We start from the raw sequence: 22,168 nt of genomic DNA on the forward strand, positions 1-22,168 counted from the left end.
AGGGGCGACAGATATCGTACTGTAAGATTTTACGATTGAATTAAGGATTTTTCCTACTCGAACGCAACTAATTGTGCATTTAATGGGTTTACATTAACTTTTATCCATGAAGTTTTATCTGTTCCTGATTATTATCACAGTAAAGTCATTTAATTTAACAAATGGCATTAATTTCATATAATCAAAGAGTTCTTATAGTAATAATGATTTTTGTCTATATTCTATATCTTTATTCTTTATTGTACACACACACACATAATAAAAAAATTATACAGAATAAATGTAATGTACAAGGGCGAGCTTATCTTTAAAAAGAGATTTCTTCCAGCAAACCTAGAGAATGTTATAGGATCGTGTATTAAATAGAATAGTCATATATACGTGTACGAAAAGAGGAGATATTAAAATATTGTTCTAATGATATTAACTATAAGTATCAATAGACATACGTAAATATATAAATATATAGACATACATAAATGGTATCTTATACATCTAAAACAGAAATTTCTTCTAATTCGATAGTATATGATTGTTTACTTTTTCCATTTTAAGTGAACTTGTAAATGTAAACTTTGACGGTCTCGGTGGTCACCGGAAGTACCGGTTTAGCATACTGCCTTACTTCCGGTGGTAACGGGTTCGATTTCTCGCACGGTACAAACTTTTTTATTCATGAGTATGATTGTTTGTATGGGTCTGAGTGTTTACTATGTATATTATGTATGTATTTACAAAAAAAAACATTTAAGAATTTGTATCAGTTGTCTAGTACATAATACAAGCTCAGCTTAGCTTGGGACTAGATGGCGTTTTGTGAATTGTTTGGGGTTATTATCATTCTAATTAGTAGTTAGATTAATCTTTCATTTACCACAGATTATCGGCAAGAAATAGCTACCATTAAAACATATCTCCAGAGGGCAAGCAACACATGTTTCCCATAAAACGGACGTTGATGTTGAAAAAACCCATAGCGCGTGGTGAGCGAAGATAGCGAATGTAATAAGAGACACATACAGACACAAACGAATATTATTATTGTTGAATTAAAGATGTACTGGATGATACACTTCTCAATCTTACTTCATATTAAATCATAAACGCAAAAATTTGTGAGTGTGAATATATGAGTGTATGTTTGTTAATCTTTCACGCAAGAACTGAATGGATTTTATTGAAAATTTATAATTACATAGCTTATAAGACATTACCTTTAGCAGGGATGTTATGGATATGAAATTTCGGATACGGATAGGTACCGGATATAGGAATGATTATTATACCGGATACGGATATTAAATGCAGATATTAAATTATTTCGGATTCATTAATTTCGATTACGGATATCATTTTTTAAGGAATTTTAAAAATATAAATAACTAGTAAAACCAACCATGTAACGTGTCTCAATTAGGCTGCACTCCTATCCGAATATCCGATATTATCCGAAATTTTTATTTCGGATTCGGTTACGGTTACGAATATATTTTTATATCGGATATCCGATATAATTTCAGTTACGGAGCTCCTTAATATCCCTGCTTTTTAGGCATCACTTTTAAATCATTACTTTTTAGTAGTCTAAGTTCTAGTTGTAGTAGTCTAAGTTTAACTATCCAAAATACCACTATGTTTTAGCGTTAAACCGTACTCTTTATAATATTAGACTACGTTAACCACTTACCATCACATGGGCCAGATATGGTACCCCTGATTGCATAATGGTACAAAAAAATTGAGAAAACCAAGATCTCTGACACTTCCAGTGTAAGAACACTTCTCGATCATCCCAATACGCGTAATAACAACGGTATGCTACATAAACTCCATTGAAGAAATAACACAAACGAATATCGCCATTGCAACCCTTGTAACTCAGTCGGTAGGGGCGATTATCGCTTGAACGCGGATGCCGTATATCCTAATAATATAATAAGGTGGTTTTTCGATAAAAGCGGGTGTGAGCTAATGATGAAACCAATGAGAATATATGGGTATGTCTGCAAGAGGTCTTTATAGGGGTCTGGAAGTATAAGTAAATGGGTCTAGTTGTATGTTTGCTATTATGCCATGTAAAATATAGCTAACTATTAGTACTAAAACGAAAGAATTTACATAAAGGAAGACCTAAAAATGCGAGCGAATGCATAAAAGTCATCGAAACATTCTGGGATAAATACATTTAGTTGATATTAAAACGAAAGAAGAAGTAATACTAAAATTGATAAACAAAAATCATCAAAACATTCTGGAATAAATAATACATTCAGTTGCCATTGAACAGAATGAAGAAGAAATACAAAAATCAATTATAGCTAGATCTTATTAACTTAGTAAAAAACAACACAATGGTTCATAATAATAATCCTTGATGACTTACACAGCATCATCTAGTCCTAAGCTAAGTATAGCTTATGTTATGGGTACTAGATAACTAATATAGTTAGATACATTAATTTGTAGATACATACATGTACATAGAAAACACCCGGACTCATACAAACAATCATACGCAATGCTAATCTTTGTACCGTGCAAGGAATAGAACCCGCGACTATCGGAAGCTAAACCGCTAGACCAACGAAGACGATTATTATTAAAGTCCGACCAAAGCATCCCAAGCCAATAACAACCGGACAGACATCAATACTTACGACCATAGAGGGTGTTATTAGCTCACTCCCTCTGCAAGGAATCCAGTATTAATTTATGTTAGCGAGAGACAGTAATGACGTGCGTCGATTACGCCCGTGTTATTGGAAAATATTGGAGCCGACCCCATTTTGGGGATTCTTCGGAGAGCTGTGAAAATCTCGATCAATATACGCACTTCGAATGGTTTTTCTTATATTAGATAGTTTGTGATAGAGATATTGAGTGGATTACATATATAGTAGTAAATATAATTTACTTTCGTTCCGATCGCAGTTGCACGTTACATAGAAAACTGTTACTTAGCAACAATACTTATTTTAAATGTGATGGATTATACTTTTTCTACTTAAATCAATGTGCCTAATACGGTCCCTTAATCCATTACATTTAAGACAGTCAAGACACTCTACATCTCTACATTTAAATATCATACATAATATAAAATGTTCAAAATCTACCCTGTAACATCGTAAGCACAGATTATTATATTAGAGTCCGTTAGTTTTCTGTTCCCGCGCCTTGGCCTCCCCTCCCTTACCTAGTAACAAACGGACTGTACAGCGGCCTTGACGCGCGCGCGCATTTGTTGTGAATTAAAATAAATTAGAACTGTGAAACCTACTGTGAAACTGGAAAGCTAGCGAAAATACCTTCGAAACCCTGAAGCCCAAGAAATCCGCAGAACCAAACAGGTACGTGACAGACATAGTAAATTCCCTAACATTTTGGTAGCAGAGAGTATTTTCCCAAACATAAAACAATATACAGAAGAGTAAACAATAGTAACAAAAAAATATATCCAAAATTAAATCTGTTAAAATGCTAATTATTGTTGGATCTATACCGCCCCTGATAGAGATATTGCGTGGATTACATATATAGTAGTAAATATAATTTACTTTCGTTTCGATCGCAGTTGCGCGTTACATACAAAGCTGTTACTTAGCAACAATACTTATTTTAAATGTGATGAATTATACTTTTTCTACTTAAATCAATGTGCCTAATAGTTTGGGCTATTGTCCTTGGTGCTTGAACCTGTAGCACTGCGACCTACATAGATCTATTGTGCTCAACCTTTTTCAAAGTCTGCTACCTAGACCCATCAAGGACAAGAATTGAAGGATATTCTTTGGAGTGATGGTTTTATCTACTCAGGATAGAGTATAAACTTTCCAAAGGAGATATTTCGTTTATGCATGAGTGAGCTACAACCACATAGGATGTGTAGTGGCGTTTCCACTTCAGGTCATCATCATCATCATCATCATCGCAGCCCGGAAGACGTCCACTGCTGGACATAGGCCTCCTCCAAAGATCTCCACGACGATCGGTCCTGCGCTGCTGGCATCCAATGCCTTCCCGCGATCTTGACCAGATCGTCGGTCCACCTTGCTGGAGGCCTTCCCACGCTGCGTCTTCCGGTCCGTGGTCGCCACTCGAGGACTTTACTGCCCCAACGGCCATCTGTCCTACGAGCTATGTGCCCTGCCCATTGCCACTTCAAAGTCGCAATTCTTCGGGCTATGTCGGTCACTCTGGTTCTTCTGCGGATCTCCTCATTTCTGATTCGATCACGCAGAGAAACTCCGAGCATAGCCCTCTCCATTGCCCACTGAGTGACTCTGAGCTTGTTGATGGGGCCCATAGTTAGCGACCACGTCTCTGTTCCGTAAATCATCACTGGCAACATACATTGGTCGTAAACCTTCGTCCACTTCAGGTCACTTCACAAAAATTTCGAATGGTTCAGTTAGCTTTTCTGTAACAGAAATGGCAAGGGAGGAAGGTGCTTGTTAGTAATGTGAACTAATGACTAGCAATCTGCAATGTCAGGATGCGGATAAACCAGAAAAAAGTTAAAAAATCGTGATTAGTTCCTGGTGCCTCATCAGCCAGATCATCTTATGATTTATCACTAATGTAAACTAACAATCCTTTCCTTACTGTAATGACTAAAAATATACAATGTCTAGTCCCCCTGGAAACCATGCGATTCCTCGTGCCACGAAAAGTGGATAGTTAACAATGTAGTCTGAGAACCAGTTGCTAGCAATATACCATGTCTGGTTGACCTACCCGCGGTTTCCCCTGGAAACTATCATGATACATTCCTGATAAATTTGTCACGCTGAGCTAACTGACCTGACGTCATGTACCAGTGAAGAATGGATAAGATGAACTTGTATTTCTCCACTGGTGCCCCATATTAACGGTTAACATCCTGTTAACAACAAAGTTAATATATAAAGGAAGAGTGTAGTCATCATCCATCATTTTAATACAGGTTTATTTAAACTTAAAAATACTTTATTTGTGTTTGTCTTGTGTTGTAAAATAAAAAAAAATACCTTTTTTGACCTAGAGAAAATCCCTCATGGAGACCCACGCGCTCCAGAGGAGTCAATAGCGGGTACTTTAAGACTACCCTACCCTGACTACTCACTAAAAACTCTAATATGCCCATCGTCCAACTCCATATGCTGGAGTCGCGGGATCGAATCCAGACCACCGTAGCTCCGACGACAGTACCTACCACTTACAATTTCTATTTAAAACACATTCAAATCTGGACTCTGTGATATGCATAAAAATAATTTGTGTTGTAAAGGAGTTTCATTATAATCATTATTTGATCAAACGCTTAATGAGTTCACAAATTGAATGTTTTTTACCAAAGTATTCACATATTCAATTAAAACTGCGAATTCAAAGAGATGTTTTAGTGTAGAGCAACATTCGTACAGAGTAAATCCAGTCGGATCCACGCTAGCAGTAGGGTAACCAACTATTAGGAATTAAACGGGAGTTCCTGATTTCAGAAACATGTGTTCCGCGTTCTGAACGCACTGGTAAAACGACAAATATCTCGATTTTCTACATACATACTTACGTCATCATAAGAATATACCGTCGTATCTGATATCTTAGATAGGGTAGTCAGAGGCATTGTTAATCGATGTTGGGATGAATATCAAAATAAACAAAATATTATAGTTTTTTTTAATATAAATGGAATGGTGAACCCGTCTGTACCGCTTTACGAGGTAATAAACATGAGGTCAGGTTAGTTGATCCATTGTGCCAATTTATCATTATAGTTTCCAGGGGGAACTGCGTGGAGTTCAACCTGACGTGATACATTGCTATGGGGTCAAGAGTCCATAAAACAAAATAATAAAAAATATTTGACACACGGTTTTTTTTGTGGCGGTCAGATTTGAACTAAATACCCCTAAGGACTAATTCTGAAAAGTAAATCACTAAGCCACGACGTTCTCTCGCTGTATTTTTTTTTTTTTTTATGCTATTCATTGCTAGCAGACTCAGATATATCATTTTTTTTTTAAACATATTTTTGATTTTCATTGAACGGCGCGGTATCGGAATTCGTGTGAAATAGCCGTTCAAATATTTTGGGTACGAACCATTATTAGAACTCGAGCAGTTAAAAGCAAGTCTTAATTAAGTTCAATACTGTTGGAATTTTTTTTTTATCAAGATAGATTTTATATAAAACACCAGCATGGTGCATTATATCCCGCGAAAATTCGTAAAGTTGGTCAACCTAGCCGCAACTGTTAATGTGTATAGGGGGATTAGTGTTTGGTTTTAGTGTAGGATGTGGATACACTACTGACTTTATCAAAAAATATTAAAACGAAATACTAACTTTATCAAATTTAAAATAATAAAAATTTTGGCATAATATAAAAGTTATTTTACAACATTTTTAAGAGAAGTGGTAAATTAAAAAAATATATATTAAATATAAAGAAACTTATAGTACTTTTCTCTACTTAAAAAACTCTATTGTTATGGAAAATATAGAAGTAAAGAGGGAAAGATGTATAATGATATAAATGTTGATACGACACGACTCCAGGTGTGCCTTGGTCTACGCCAAGGCACAGCTACATATGTCTATATATATATACATGTCTATATATACATATATATATAGACATGTCCTTTAAAGGCATCAAAAAAAACCTGTAAAAACTTAACCACACTCTTATTGATTTATTAAAGAGCAACACGCAAGTTTCTTGCTCGTTCTTCTTGTGACGAGACAGCTTTCCGAATGAGCGGTAGATTAAAAAAATGTAATGACTATTCAAAAGCGCTTAAATATAAGTTTATTTGAATAAATGATTTTCTATTCTATTCTATTCTTATTTATACATATTTTATTTATTTATTTATTTAATTTTAATTCGGATTACATCCATATTGTGTTAGTAAAAACTTATAAAACTATCTAGTAACTTATAATATCATATACGTAGATATATTTAATTCATATATCTGTGATCACGTCCAGAAAACACTGGGTCCACGAATGCAACGTTAAGAATTGCCTTGGAAGTGGACAATCAGGTATATTAGGACAGATGGTTTTTAGGATGCTGTTTAAAGTCCTCGAATGGCGACCATCAGTGATGAAGACGCTTTTACGCATTATGGCCTCAGCAATCCATGGACCGACGATCTGGTCAAGATCTCGGATGGCTACAGGATGCGAGCAACGCAGGACCGATCGTAAACCCATTATTATACTGTTACGAAGAGCGTTGTATGGACGTCTTCCGGGCTGCGATGATGATGATGATGATGAGGCCGCACTGTGTATCACAAAAGTATAATGTTTGCATACATTCTTTATATTTTTATGATACTGCAATAAATAAATAATTTAGATTTTACAAGGACATTTCGATGCAGCATGTGTGTAACTGCCTTAACGTTTCGACGTCCAGTATAAAGTGTATTTTTCGTCTGAAGCTTATGGCATTCAGATTATTTGGTAGGATGTGCTTATGTATATGTACAGACCTACATGCATGTTTATATATCTCTAATAGTGTAGAGTAAAGTCGGTGTTTTTGTTCGTATGTTAACTTACGTCTACGAAATCACGCAATGGATTTTAATCCATAATACATTTATAAAACTAATACAACATTTTAAGAGAAACTTACCTCAATAAATTAGTGAAAACTACGCCCAAATCGTTAAAGTCGTTTCGGAGATTAGCTCACACAAACGTACAGACAGACAGAATTCAAATAGTTATTGCTTTAGGTTCTATTACGTTGATAATGTCCGACTATACTAGATTTTCTTATATATTTACAGAAACCAAATAGCTAAACTTTTATTATATATTTATGTAGGTATACGACGGCCTATAACATATATGTATGTATATGTTGACGGCCTCAGTGGTCTAGTGGTGAAGTACATCGCGGTCGCGGGTTCGATTCCTCGCACGGCACAAACATTTGTATTAATGAATATTTATTTATTATTATTTATTGATATCGACTAAGGTTAAAGGTACTGTTAGGTTCGCCTAACAGCTTCCCAATATGCTCATTTAGGAAAAATTATACAAAAAGATATATATTAAAATATATAATACCCTATCATTTTACGCATTATGAAGGAAACCCATAGGATTGATTGATTTTTAAAAAAAGTAAAATAATATTATATAATAATAATAATAATATTATTAGTTTTTTAAGCAAATAAAAAAAGTAAAAAATTTTGTTTAAAAAAAATATTTAAAAAATGACTAGTACCCATAGCACAAGCTCTGCCTAACTAAATAGCGTTGTGTGTATCGTCCAGTGATATTATTATTATTATTATTTATTATACATACGTCTACCATCTCTATTATATCATCACCCACTAAACGATTTGAACCCGCAGCTACCGTAAAACGAGGCGGTGTCCACAACCGCTACACCACTGCGGTATTCAAACGGTTTCCAAGGAGTTACTAGTATTAGTGAAAAGCTATAAGGAAAGAAAATAACATGTAACCAAACATAATCTTATTTATCGCAAGGGTCCGTAAATGGGATTCGATGAGCAAAGGCGCACTTAACGCTTTGATGTCCACCCTGTCCTCAGCCTCCCCTTTATTTGGTATAATCGAGGGTGCACAGTGCATAAGAGGTAGCGTTTTACCGTTAACCGTTAATGAATTTATGTCTATGACGCTACTTTTATTTTAAATTATCTATTGATTTTTATTATATAATTAGTATAGTATAATTAGTAATTGCAATAGATTTTTTTTATATTACTGTAAAGTTTCATTAAAAACCGTTCAGTAGTTCAGTAGTTTTTGCGTAAAACAGTAACAAACATCCGTAAGTATGGATTTTCGTATTTATAATATTAATAAGATTTTCTACATCATTATGTGACCCATTCGTTGCTAGAGGACTAAGATCTCCATCTCTCTCTCTGTCTCTATAACTTGTAATTCCAGTGTCTTATCTTACTTACCATTTAAACCAGTGATTCCCAAAATGGTCTATATCGACCCCCAGGCGTTTACGACACCGGTCATCTTGTTGTTTTTACTACTCTTTTGTTAAAAATATGGCAAGGAGTCAACGGCACAAAAAAAGTTTGGGAACCTCTGATTTAAACGTAACACATCTTAAAAAGCAAACTGTTTAAAAGCATAGCATCTTAAGTTTTTTTTCCACGTAACACACCACACAGGCAGTTAGCTGTCGTCATTTTTATTACTCTGTTTATTTCTTGATTATTTTCACGTACTCACAAATTTTTACGTTTATAATGTTACTAGTTACACGCACCGGAATCGAACCCGCGACCATAGTAAAGCAGTATGCTAAACCACTAAACCACCAAGGCTGTCAAGGGCTAAGGTGAGTTGTGGATAATTAAAAAATATTGTACAAACCGATAATTTAGATTTATGCGTACACTAACTACTCGCCCCGGCTTCGCCCGGGTCTACATATATTATACATATAAACCTTCCTCTTGAATCAATCTATACATTAAAAGAAACTGCTTCAAAATCCGTTGCGTTGATTTAAATATTTAAGCATACATAGGGACAGACAGCGACAGCGACTTTGTTTTATACTATGTAATGATTAAGATTTAGATTGTGTCTCATTTTTAATAATCAAATAAACAACATTTTATCTATCTATCTATCATAGATATCATAGACAACTTTGCATATAGTGATTGTCGATTTTTATTAGTATTACCGATATTCCGCTCCGCTCATGAATCCGCTGTCTCCCATCCAACCAAACACCTCCATTATTACCACGTGCGGTGGCCGAGAATTTTCTTTCTTTGATTATAAGTCGACCATTAGACTTAGTTTGCCGCTAATATATGATTTAGAGGGTTGTAATGCTGTTAAAGATACATGGCGCGGATGTGCTGTTTATTAGATAATATCGGATGCTGTATATGTAATCCTTACTAACATTATAAATACTAAAGTAAGTCTGTCTGTCTGTCTCGCTTTCACGTCGAAAATGAGCCTAATTTTGGGTTATAAGTATTTTTTTAAAATGATTAAAAAAAATATTTTTTTTTTTAAATATTTTTTTTCAGCCTTATAAAAGAATGATTTTGGTATCGACAAAGTTATTGCGTCATCATCATCATCATCGCAGCCCGGAAGACATCCACTGCTGAACATAGGCCTCCCCCAAAGATCTCCACGACGATCGGTCCTGCGCTGCTCGCATCCAATGCCTTCCAGCGATCTTAAGTTATTGCGTAGTAGTATGAAAAATAGTTTACATCCTATTCTCTAACCTACAGAGTACATACATAAAATTTCATCAAAATCAGTTCAGTAGTTTAGGATTCCATCGCCGACAAACAACGTGACACATTTTTTTTATTTATAAGACTTATTATTTTTTCTCAGGTATATATATTTCATAATACAATAATATTTTATACTAATGGTATATTACTTAATTTATTTATATTATTTTTTATTTAATTCCGCTACGGTAACGGCAGCGGAATTTAAAAAATCCATCATCAGAGACTTAGTCAGAAATACAAAAAAAAATATTCATAGGATTCGAACTCAGAACCTTCGAAATCAAACTCGGACTTGCTAACCACTAAGCCACGACACTCAGATAGTTTATTATAAACAAAACAAACAAGGCATCGGACCCCAATCAAACATTCCGTGCGATCGGGCGCCGCGGCGGATATTACATCACCTCCGTCAAGTTCGCAAATCGATGTTAATGTTTAATTAAATCCAAATCAAATTATACGAGACGAACGTCTTCGGGACCTTAGAGCTGTTGATACCGCCGCCGAACGTTGATGTAAATATATAGAGCTGCTAATACCACCACGTGATATTCTTTTATTATCGTCACAACTTCTGCTATACTGTGCACATTTATAAATTAAAATAGTGAAATAAAGTTTTTTTTCTGGATTTCATAATTCTCCATTTATAATGACCAATTGAATTTGACTTTTTTATTAATATTACATGTAAATATATAGAGCTGCTAATACCACCACGTGATATTCTTTATTATCGTCACAACTTCTGCAATACTGAGCACATTTATAAATTAAAATAGTGAAATAAAGTTTTTTTCTAGATTTCATAATTCTCCATTTACAATTACCAATTGAATTTTACTTTTTATTAATATTACATCACCTCCGTCAAGTTCGCAAATCGATGTTAATGTTTAATTAAATCCAAATCAAATTATACGAGACGAACTTCATCGAGACCTTAGAGCTGTTGATACCGCCGCCGAAGGTTGATGTAAATATATAGAGCTGCTAATACCACCAAGAGATATTCTTTTGTTATCGTCATAATGTCTGCTGTACGGGGGGAAGGAGATTTTAGTAATGTGGATCATTAACCCCATTGCATATACCATGTACGGTCTAGCACACCGTTTTACGACCGATGGTCGCGGGTTCGATTCCTCGCACGGCACAAACATTTGTATTCATGAATATGACTGTTTCTATCTATCTGTGTGTTTTCTTTGTATAATATGTATGTATTTACAAAAAAAAAGGTTTATGTATTTGTTTCAGTTATCTAGTACCCATAACACAAGCTTTAGCTAGCTTAACTTGGGTCTAGATGGCGCTGTGTGAATTGTCCTGAGATTATTATTATGTGAGATTGACCTCCACATGTCAGATGTCGGTAATTTTAATTAACATTTTTTTTAGTTAAATACAAATAGTTCAGTGTTAATTGTTATTTTCAATTATGTATTGATTTTTGAGGCGCAAATTATTTGTATGGTATGTGTGGTGGTTCCTTGTACGACTTCATAATAAAAATTATTGTTGATTCTTGTGTAAAAATATAAGAAAATGTTATTATTTAATACATTAAATAATTATTAAATACATTAAAAAATATATGTGTTTAATGAATCAAGTTCTATCTATCTATTGTAGGTACTATCATATAAACCTTATATTATGTGACAGACTCGGCCCATTGGCTATGCGGCGTGATATTGCATCTCTGTGCATTTTCTACCGCATATATCACGGGGAGTGTTCTGAGGAATTGTTCGGATTAATACCAGCTGCTGAGTTTCACCACCGTATCACCCGCCAGAAACTGAAATACCATCCTGATCATCTGGATGAATGGCGGTCTTCCACAGTGCGGTTTTCTAGAAACTTTTTCCCACCACAACCACATTATGGAATCACCTTCCAGCAATGGTATTTCCGAAACGATACGATATTGAAACCTTCAAGAAAAGAGCTTATTCCTTTTTGAAAGGCCGACAACGTACTTGCAATTCCCCTGGTGTTGCGGGTGCTCATGGGCGGCGGTAATCACTTACCATTAGGTGAGCCGCATGCTCGTTTGTCCCCTGTGTTATAAAAAAAAAATTATACTTGTAGGAAGTATATGCTTTTTATTAATTTTTACTTACTTTTTTAACAAACAAATCTTTCGGTTCGGGGAATATCCATACTATTTTATCATAAGGTAAGTATATAAAATAGCTCTACCAGCTCCGATCACTCGTTATAACAATTATTCAAAAGAGCAACACGCAATTTTCCTATTTCTTATTTTAGTTAGACCTTGTGATAAGTCGATTAAAAAAATAAGTGTGACTATGCAAAGATATTTAAATTTAATTGTATTTAAATAAAGACTATACTTCTCTATAAGTCTGACATGCAGCTCTATATAATTCATCGACTCGGTTGTTCTGCAGAAGAACGCAATTTCAATCAACAACTGTCTCATTTGACGGAGCAACTGCAAATTCTGTTTGATTTGCATACGATCCACAAAATGTTGCATAGAGCCAATGATATAGGTATTTAACATTATAATGATACCCTTGGATAATTCACACAGCGCCATCTAGTCCCACGGTAAGCAGAACTTGTGTTATGAGTACTAGACCACTGATATAACTACTTACATATTTTTTTTTATAATATACATACATTATATACATAGAAATCAATCTTGCTGAGCTTGGAATTCGATGGCGCTGAGTAAATGGTCCAGGTATAGGTAGAGTATTATTATTAATAGTAATAATTAAAATGACACTGTAGAAATATGAAATAAGCAACTTCCAAATGAAATGAAAGATGTCGTTCGTTCTCATGAAATACACCTACATCTACCACCCTATATTAATGTTTTTATCTAGAGGGAGCCGGGGTATTAGCTAGTGGAATGGAATCAGATATGAATCTTTAATTTTCCAAATTTATTAAAGCGCTAAGCGAACTCTGCGTTCAAACAGCTATATTTTTAACGACCAAGGTTAGATAGTGATGTGAATCGTTGTCCGTTGAAATATCGATAAATATATTTACAAAACTACATATACCGTGACTAGAAAAAGAAAATGTCAAATTTCAGACAATATTTCAATCTATACGTATAATTAGTAAAAATCACGGGATCTTACCACGTTTTATATTTATTTGCTGTGTTAGTTAATTAAACGAAAACAAAAAACGCGATCGAAAAGTGTATTAAATGTACGTAAAGATACTGTGAGTACAGTTTGCCGAGATGAATATCGAGCGAGTTCCAGTAGTAGCAACAAACGAAGACGTGTGAAGGTAGACGCATATGTCTGCCCATAAAAAGATTTCATTTTCCATCTACCCGCTGCTCTTCAGTTTACCCGTGATCATGGTGGTTGAAACACTACCGAAATATGGGTTTAAAACGTTAATGTATTAATATATATGTTATTCATATAGTTTATATTTCGGCTGTTTTATTCTATATTATTTCTTTTAATTCTTCTTCTTCATTATCCTCTGGAACTTCGTATTTATTTCCCATTACACGGGGTCGGCTTTTCTAATTTTGAGCCAATAGCCTAAATAAACCAATAAAAAAAGTATGATGCAGACAAAGTATATATATATATATATATCAGCTGTTTTTCCATCTTGCTGAGTTCCCGATATTTTGTTTCAACCACCATGATCACGGGCATAAAATATGACAGACCGCGTCAAGTTTAAAACATGTTATTCATATAGTTTACATTTCGGCTGTTTTATTCTTCTTCTTCTTCATTATCCTCGCTTCTTCCCATTACACGGGGTCGGCTTTTCTAATTTTGAGCCGCCATGCGTTTAGCTGATAAGCATCGTCATTTGACAGACCCAGCTCCTTCGTGTCCTTATGAACATTACTCAACCAGGTAATTAGTGGCCTGACTTGTCCTCTTTTTGTGCCATGGAAAGGCACTTTTTCGCAACGTTGTTAGCACTTTTGCACAACTCAGGTCATATGCTGCGTAAACCCGAAATTGAAGCAGAATAGGTCCATGGTTTACATTTTTAACCTTTTCGGTAATAGATATGACTCCAAAGCTGCTTCTTATATGCTCGTTTCGGACTTTATCCCTCAGTGTAACTCCACCTGTCCAACGAAGCATACGCATTTCAGTAGTGTGTAGTTTTTGCTCTTTCGACTGTTTACCAGAATTGTTGTAGCGATAAAGCTTTGCAAATGTCAGGTACAGCCACAGCATTAGAATAGTTGTAAAAAAACCTCTCCACCAGAAAAGGTATCAAGGCGCTGTGAGGGAAATAAACAAGCTAACTTTTATAATATAATTGCAATATTACTAAGGTTTTCTTTCTTTAATATATCTCTTATATTAAAATGTAGTAATTTTACTAATTTATTTACGAAAATTGAAATACGAATATTATGTGTTTCAATTTATAAAAAAAAAATATAGCGACAATTACAGATTTACAATTACAGACGCAGTCTGTGTGAGTTTGGATTTTTTTTTAATTATATAATCTAAATAAAATTTTTGAATTTGATTTTTTCTATTTGCTGTGTTAAAATACAGCGCTGCTCTGTTGCTATTTGAAACAAATTAATGATAATTTAAAACATATATTATCATTAGTTTATATATATGATATTTTAAATTTGAATAATTGCATATTAATATTTTGATAAATGATTATTTGTATAGATCATAAATTAAATTAGTTCTGAATTAGTACATATACACGGAGTACAATCAGAATAACCTGTAAACTTATAAGCATTAGAAATGAGTACCATCACGCAATCAAATGATTGAATGAATGATTCAACCGTTCAAAAATGCGGCAATAAATTTTAAATGCACAAATTGATGTGTGCACAATACAATACAATCAATTCAATACCAATCTATGAATTGTCGCGGAGATTCTGCGCGGTGACATCATCTTTCGTTCGATAAACTCGATTCGCAATGTCATTATTCAATTATTTATATTGATGTCGAATTGGCATCCATTCGAGTAGGTCACATGATGGAATAGAATGACTCGTTAATTTAGATAGGTCAATGATTTTAGGTAGGGCCCGTGTTTGACAAAAATCTGCAGATATTGCTATCTGAAAAACGCCACTACACATCCTTTGGCCGTAGCCCAGTCATGCATTAACGTAATATCTCCTTTGGTAATAATCTCTATCCTGAGGAGATAAAAATCATCTCCTAAGAATATCTTGAATGACGAGTGTGCATGGCAATAGTTGTTCATGCACTGAATTTTCATTTAATGTTAGACATAGACACCTATATAAATATACATTGTAAATAAACTGGCTTTTAAAAAAAAGTAATTCAATTGAGTTTCTTGCCAGTTTTTCTCAGTTGGATCTATATACCGAACTGGACGGTAGGGAAAAAAATAAAATTATAATGTAAAAATTTGACGTTCATAAGCGGCTAAAATGTCCTACATGAATAAATAATTTTTGAATTTGAATTTGAATTTACCCTTAAATTCTTATCCCTGAAGGGTCTAGACAGCGAATTCTGAAAACAGACAAGCACAGTAGATTGATGTACATAGGTTACAGTGCTACAGGTCCAAGCACCTGACGATAGCCCAAACGACCTAATAAAAAAAAGTATTATGCAGACAAAGTTGCGTAAATCAGCTAGTTATTATTATCGTTAAACGGTTTTTACATGGAATAATTTTATGGTAAAATAAAGGTCTTGAGGTAGATAAACCTCTCTCTACGTTTCGACTAGGCTGCAACTAGCCATGATCAAGAACTTACTGCAGTATAATATATTACTCATGTGAATTAAAGACGAAAGTTTAGGATTAAATATTTGAATTTTTAATTAAAACATGAACTATATTTTTTTTTATATTAAATTATCTACCCACCTCACCTTCACTCGGGTGTACATGTATTATATATATATAAACCTTCCTCTAGAATCACTCGTAGTAACAGTAAAACACTAGTAGATAACTAAAAAAATCCGTTGCGTAGTTTTAAAGATTTAAGCATACATAGCGACGGACAGACAGCGACAGCGACTTTATTTTATACTATGTAATGATGTAATGATAATTTCAGTTTTTAATAATAATTAATTAAAAATTTTAATATTCCACAATCGTTATCGATAAAATGATGAATACGTTTGGCACATCACTAGTACCGGTACGCGATAGGAAATTAAAATTTTCCTCTTCATTTAAAAAGAAGCAGTGCCGCGGGCTAACTCCTTAATGCAACGCTATACGTGTATAACTAATAGAATATCGATGTTGTTTGTATGTATGTATGTGGTTTATAAGGACGTAACAGCACTAACGAGTACAGGGACTTTTGTTACACTATTCATCGATACTAATACTTATAAATGAGAAACTGTCTGTCTGTCTGTTTCTTACATTTTTACGACTAATTAATTTGTTATTATTGATGGCCTTGGTAGTCTAGCGAATTAGCATAGGTACCGCCGCACATTCGATGTAGCGGGTTCGATTCCTCGCACGATACAAACTTTTGTATTCATATATATGTACATTATTGTACAATGATACATGATCTAGTCTCAAGCTAAGCAAATGTTATGTTATGGGTACTAGACAACTGATACAATTTGTTTTTGTAAATACCTACAGACATATTATACTCGTATATACATTATAATATATATAATATATGCTAGCAATGTACCATATAATATCGATATCTACGCGGTTCCAACTGGAAACCATCATGGTAAAATGCAAATGCCAAGATGGGCTAGGATCTGACGTAATGGTCATACAAATTAAAAAAATTCAAAATCATTTATTCATGTAGGCCATTTTAGCCGCTTATGAACGTCAAATTTTTACATTCTAATTTTATTTTTTTCCCTACCGTCCAGTTCGGTATATAGATCCAATTGAGAAGAACTGGCAAGAAACTCAATTGAATTACTTTTTTTTTTAAAGCCAGTTTATTTACAATATATATAATATATACAATATATAATATATAATATGTCCTACAATATAAATGATTTTTTAAAAAAAATTTGAATTTGAATATTTGGTATCCATTTAACAATAAAAAATCTTCCAACCTTTTCCACTTGTCTCTGTCTTTAGCCGATCTTGTTGTTGCTTGTTCTTACGTTAATATATAATCGCTCCAATAATTTCAGGACTTCACACGTGGTCTTGTTGTGTTTCGTGGGTACCAATATAACAATTTAAAAAAAAACTATACATAGAAAAATACTAGACCGATTTTGATTTCTAATACTAAAAAAAATCTTAACAAACATACATTCTGCTAAATGTTTTGCATGCCTATTTATGTTGGTTGTCGATCTTGTTGTTGCGTGTTCTTATTAATATATAATAATAATAATCTCAGGACAATTCACACAGCGCCATCTAGACCCAAATTAAGCTAGCTAAAGCTTATGTTATGGATACAAATACATAGATAATTTTTTTCGTAAATACATGCATATTATACACAGAAAACATCTTTCGTGTGATTTAAACAATCGGTGGACTCATGAATACAAATGTTTTTCAACAGAGGAATCGAACCCGCGACAATCGGACGTAAAGCGGCGTGCTAAACCGCTACACCACCGAGGTCGTCAAATATGGAAAAAGTTATTGAAAAATAAACATGGCGTCGTTTTTCAAAATGGCGACACGACGCCTCAAGGCCGATTTTTCCCTCCCTCGTTATCGAAGGGCCTACTGATTGCGAGTTCATTTGATATTTATTTTTAATTAGCAAAAAAGTAACGCTCCCCACTAATTATTTTCCAAGTTATCTTTCGTGTGATTTATACCGGTGGACTGCCGGATCGATTTTTTCAACAGAGGGTGTTAAATGATTAGTAATTCAATTAACGTTAAGAGCAGTGTTTTCCAAACAGAGTAGATTGGCGATGTGGTAGCAAAAGCTGGAAAGCGGGAACTTAAAATTAGTGTTTCCAATACGGAATACATGTTTTGTGATTTTGGCGGTCTTTCCGACTCTGCAACCATATCACTAAATGGTGCTCCATTACCGATTTGCTCCGATTTCCGGTATCTAGGTTCTCTCCTCCAAAGCAATGGTGAATTAGACAGAGCCATAAAGCATAGAATTAACGCAGGATGGATGAAGTGGCGGCAGGTTACGGCAACGACGTGTGACTCGCGTGTTCCCCTTAAGCTTAAGGGGAAAATTTACAAGACCATGATCCGGCCTGCTGTCTTGTATGGATCAGAGTGCTGGCCCGTAAAGGCGACGGATGAAAGACGACTGCATGCAACTGAAATGAGAATGTTGAGGTGGATGTGTGGTGTGACAAGAATGGATAAGATAAAGAATGAATACATTAGAGGAAGTATGAAAGTGGCACCGGTGTCAGAGAGGTTGAAGAGTAATCGTCTATCATAGTATGGACATGTAATGTGTAGGAACGAGGATAATATTTTAAGAAAGGTGTTACATATGAATGTGGATGGTTATAAGGGCAGAGGAAGGCCGAAAAAAAGATGGATGGACTGTGTGAAAGATGATATGGTAAGAAAGGAAGTAAATAACGCGATGACTGCGAACAGGGATGAATGGAAGCGAAAAACATATTACGCCGACCCCAAATAAATGGGATAAGAAAGAAGCAGATGATAATGATGAGCAGTGTTTCCCAAACTTTGTAGTGTCCCACCTTCGCCTGTCTAAAATTCTTATACTTAATAATATTATTAAACTAGCTGTGCCCGCTACTTCGTCCGCGTGGAATTTAACTTTATATTTCTAAAATAAAAGTAACCTAAGTTACTCCTTATTATGTCAGCTATCTGCCAATAAAAGTCCCGTCAAAATCGGTCCAGCCATTACAGAGATTAGCCGGAACAAACAGACAAACAGACAGACAAAAATTGTAAAAAATGTTATTTTGCTGTATGTACCGTATTTATATTCATATGCATGTAGTAAAAAACGGTTATTTCAATATTACAAACAGAAACTCCAATTTTAGAGTTTATTCTCAGGTTCCGTTATTGAAATAAATATTTAAACACTTATTGTTAAATTTGAAACTGAACCCACGAATTGGTATCCATATAACTATATTTTTAAACCAATCGGAATAAAACAAACACAAAACTTTACTTGAAATCTTTAACCAAATCGGCTAAGCCATTTCAGAGATTATCTCTCACAAACGCACAGACACACGACCTAAATTCTAATAATAGTGTTTCCCATATATCAGCGTAACAATTATATTTTTGTTATGTTATACACGTATAGTGTATAACATGTGTATGTGTGTATAATGTGTTTAACAATAACAATATTTAACACTATCCATTGGCGACCAACCAGCGGCCCGCACCAATGCGAACCGTTAATTAAAACGACAAAACAAAATAACCGGTGACTTCAGTTGCACTCAAAATTCACACTATTCCAATGCGGGAATTAATTAAACACTGCCTACTGACACGGATATAGAAATACGGAATGTGACAATAATATTCGAAATATATTTTATTGTTATTAATATTATATAGTTTATTTATCACCTTTAATAATATATTCAAAGAGATTATAGTACAACTAAAAAAATACTTAGCTTTTATTTATGTATTCTTTTAAGATATTTATTAAATACATTTTATTTTTATTAGTATCATATAGTTTATTTTCATCTTTAACAATATATTTAAATAGATTTTGTTAGGTACAAATGAAAAAAATACTTATAATAAATGTATTCTTCCGAAGTTTTCATTATATAATTAACTGACTCGAACGTTTAGTCATGTTAATTATATTCTAAAGTATAATAACCAGTAAATTATACTCAAAAATATTAACCAGAGGTATAAATAATAGCCTACGAGCGTATAAATAGAAATAATCTTTATTCAAATAAACTAAATATAAGAAATTTTGAATTAATATATATATAATAATAATATATATCAGGACAATTCACACAGCGCCATCTAGACCCAAGTTAAGCTTATTGAATCTACAATACATAGATATTTTTTTTTTTGTAAATACATACATATTATACATAGAAAACACCCAGACCGATACAAACAATATAAATATATATATATATATATACATGCTACATTTATTCTATCTAATAAATCTAAATCGACACCTTGATTTTTAACTGAAAAGTTTCAGTATTTTATGCAAATTTTATTTTTTTTTGTTATTATTACCTTATAGTTTTTGTTTTTACAGTCCAATTAATTATCATATATTCATTAAAATAATATAAATTCGTTTATAACAATAAAAGTAATCTATTCTAATGAAGTGCAAAAACTATGCCCCGGGTGAGGATCGAACTCACGACCTTAAGATTATGAGACTTACGCGCTGCCTACTGCGCTACCGAGGCTTCGGACGTTTCAGTCCAAATATTGTATTACGTTCGATGTTAGTTTCCTGAAATCTTGAATTACATGAATATTAGTTCCAGGTTACAACTGTAACTAATTGGACTTAATTTATATAAGACTAGCTGCAACTGCGACTTCGTCCGCCTGGAATTTAACTTTATTTTCTAAAATAAAAGTAGCCTAAGTTACTCCTTATGATATTAGATACCTGCCAAAAAAGTCCCCTTAAAATCGGTCCAGCCATGTCAGAGATTAGCCGGAACAAACAGACCGACAGACAGACAGACATAAATTGTAAAAAGTGGTATTTTGGTGTACCTATGTACCGTATTTATATTCATGTAGTAAAAAAACGGTTATTTCAATATTACAAACAGACACTCCAATTTTATTTATATGTATTTTGCACATATAAACATTATAAAACAAGAATTTGTCTCTATACATTGTTTTTAATTAACTAACTTCGTCCCTGACTTCTTTTGCATCTAATTCATTATACCTGTGTTCAGTATTGTCTATTAAAACATTCTTATTATAATAAAGTTCAGTCTAATATTTCACTACTGAGTTATATATTTTAGTTTTTATTTTTAAGAGCATATTGGTCTTTGAACACATACAATGCTTCCCTGCAATAATATTGACATCATATATAAGTTGTTGAGACTAATAATTAACGTATATATATGTATATATATATAATCTTCGTATAATAATAAAAAAGTGATGTAGCATAACACCTTACCATTTCAAATATGTAAGCTAAAACTAAGGGAATAAGGTACAAAATTAAATGTATTTGGATCTTCTAATATAGTGAAAACGATAAATAAAAGTGTGCACTAAATCCCCTGTCTGCTGTGAGCATAGATTCTTCTCATTATGAGTTGGCAATGGAGTTGATAATGATGTTGGAGTGTTACAAAGACGCCAATACTTATTTTTTATATGTTATTTATTTATTTCAAGCTACTGATGGCCTATAAATACCTTATAGACTAACATACATATGAACTAATATTTAAATGCTAATACAAAATTGTCTGTATGGTCACGGCTCTGACGACGGTAATCTGTTCAAAACCCTCTTCGGACAGTAGTCCTCCTTCATAAAGGAGGTCGGTGTGCTGGTGGGGACCCGATCACAGACGCCTTGAAACTCGCATTGTGATTCGTCTCCAGCCCTCCGATCGATCCCCGTCCAATTCAAACGGGGATCGAAATTACGATGGCCTGAGCCGAGGTTCGAACCCCTAGTGGTGCCCTCAGACTAAAGTCGTATCTGTCAGGCTCCATAAGTTCTTCCGCGGTTTGGAATGGCATCTGCACTCGCTCCCTAACGTCCGGTAAAGCTGTAAAGGCCAGCTGCAGCCAACATTAGAGGAGTCCGAAAAAAAAAGTCGACTCCAGCTGCGTCACAATTGGCTAAAGCAAGATCTTTATTTCATAAGTATATTTCATTTATTTATGTCCAAGAAAA

General features: G+C 34.0%; 1 non-coding gene across 1 annotated transcript; it reads right to left on the bottom strand.

Annotated features, from left to right (window-relative positions):
- Nucleotides 1-20,611: 20,611 nt before the first annotated feature.
- Trnam-cau (transfer RNA methionine (anticodon CAU)) lies at nucleotides 20,612-20,684 on the bottom strand. The gene has a single exon. It is a non-coding gene; the product is annotated as a tRNA-Met (tRNA).
- Between the last annotated feature and the right edge of the window lie 1,484 nt (nucleotides 20,685-22,168).

This window comes from Achroia grisella, unplaced genomic scaffold (genome assembly GCF_030625045.1).
Source record: "Achroia grisella isolate CSIRO2021 unplaced genomic scaffold, CSIRO_AGI_Agris_v1 utg109, whole genome shotgun sequence".
Classification (NCBI taxonomy): Eukaryota; Metazoa; Arthropoda; class Insecta; order Lepidoptera; family Pyralidae; genus Achroia; species Achroia grisella.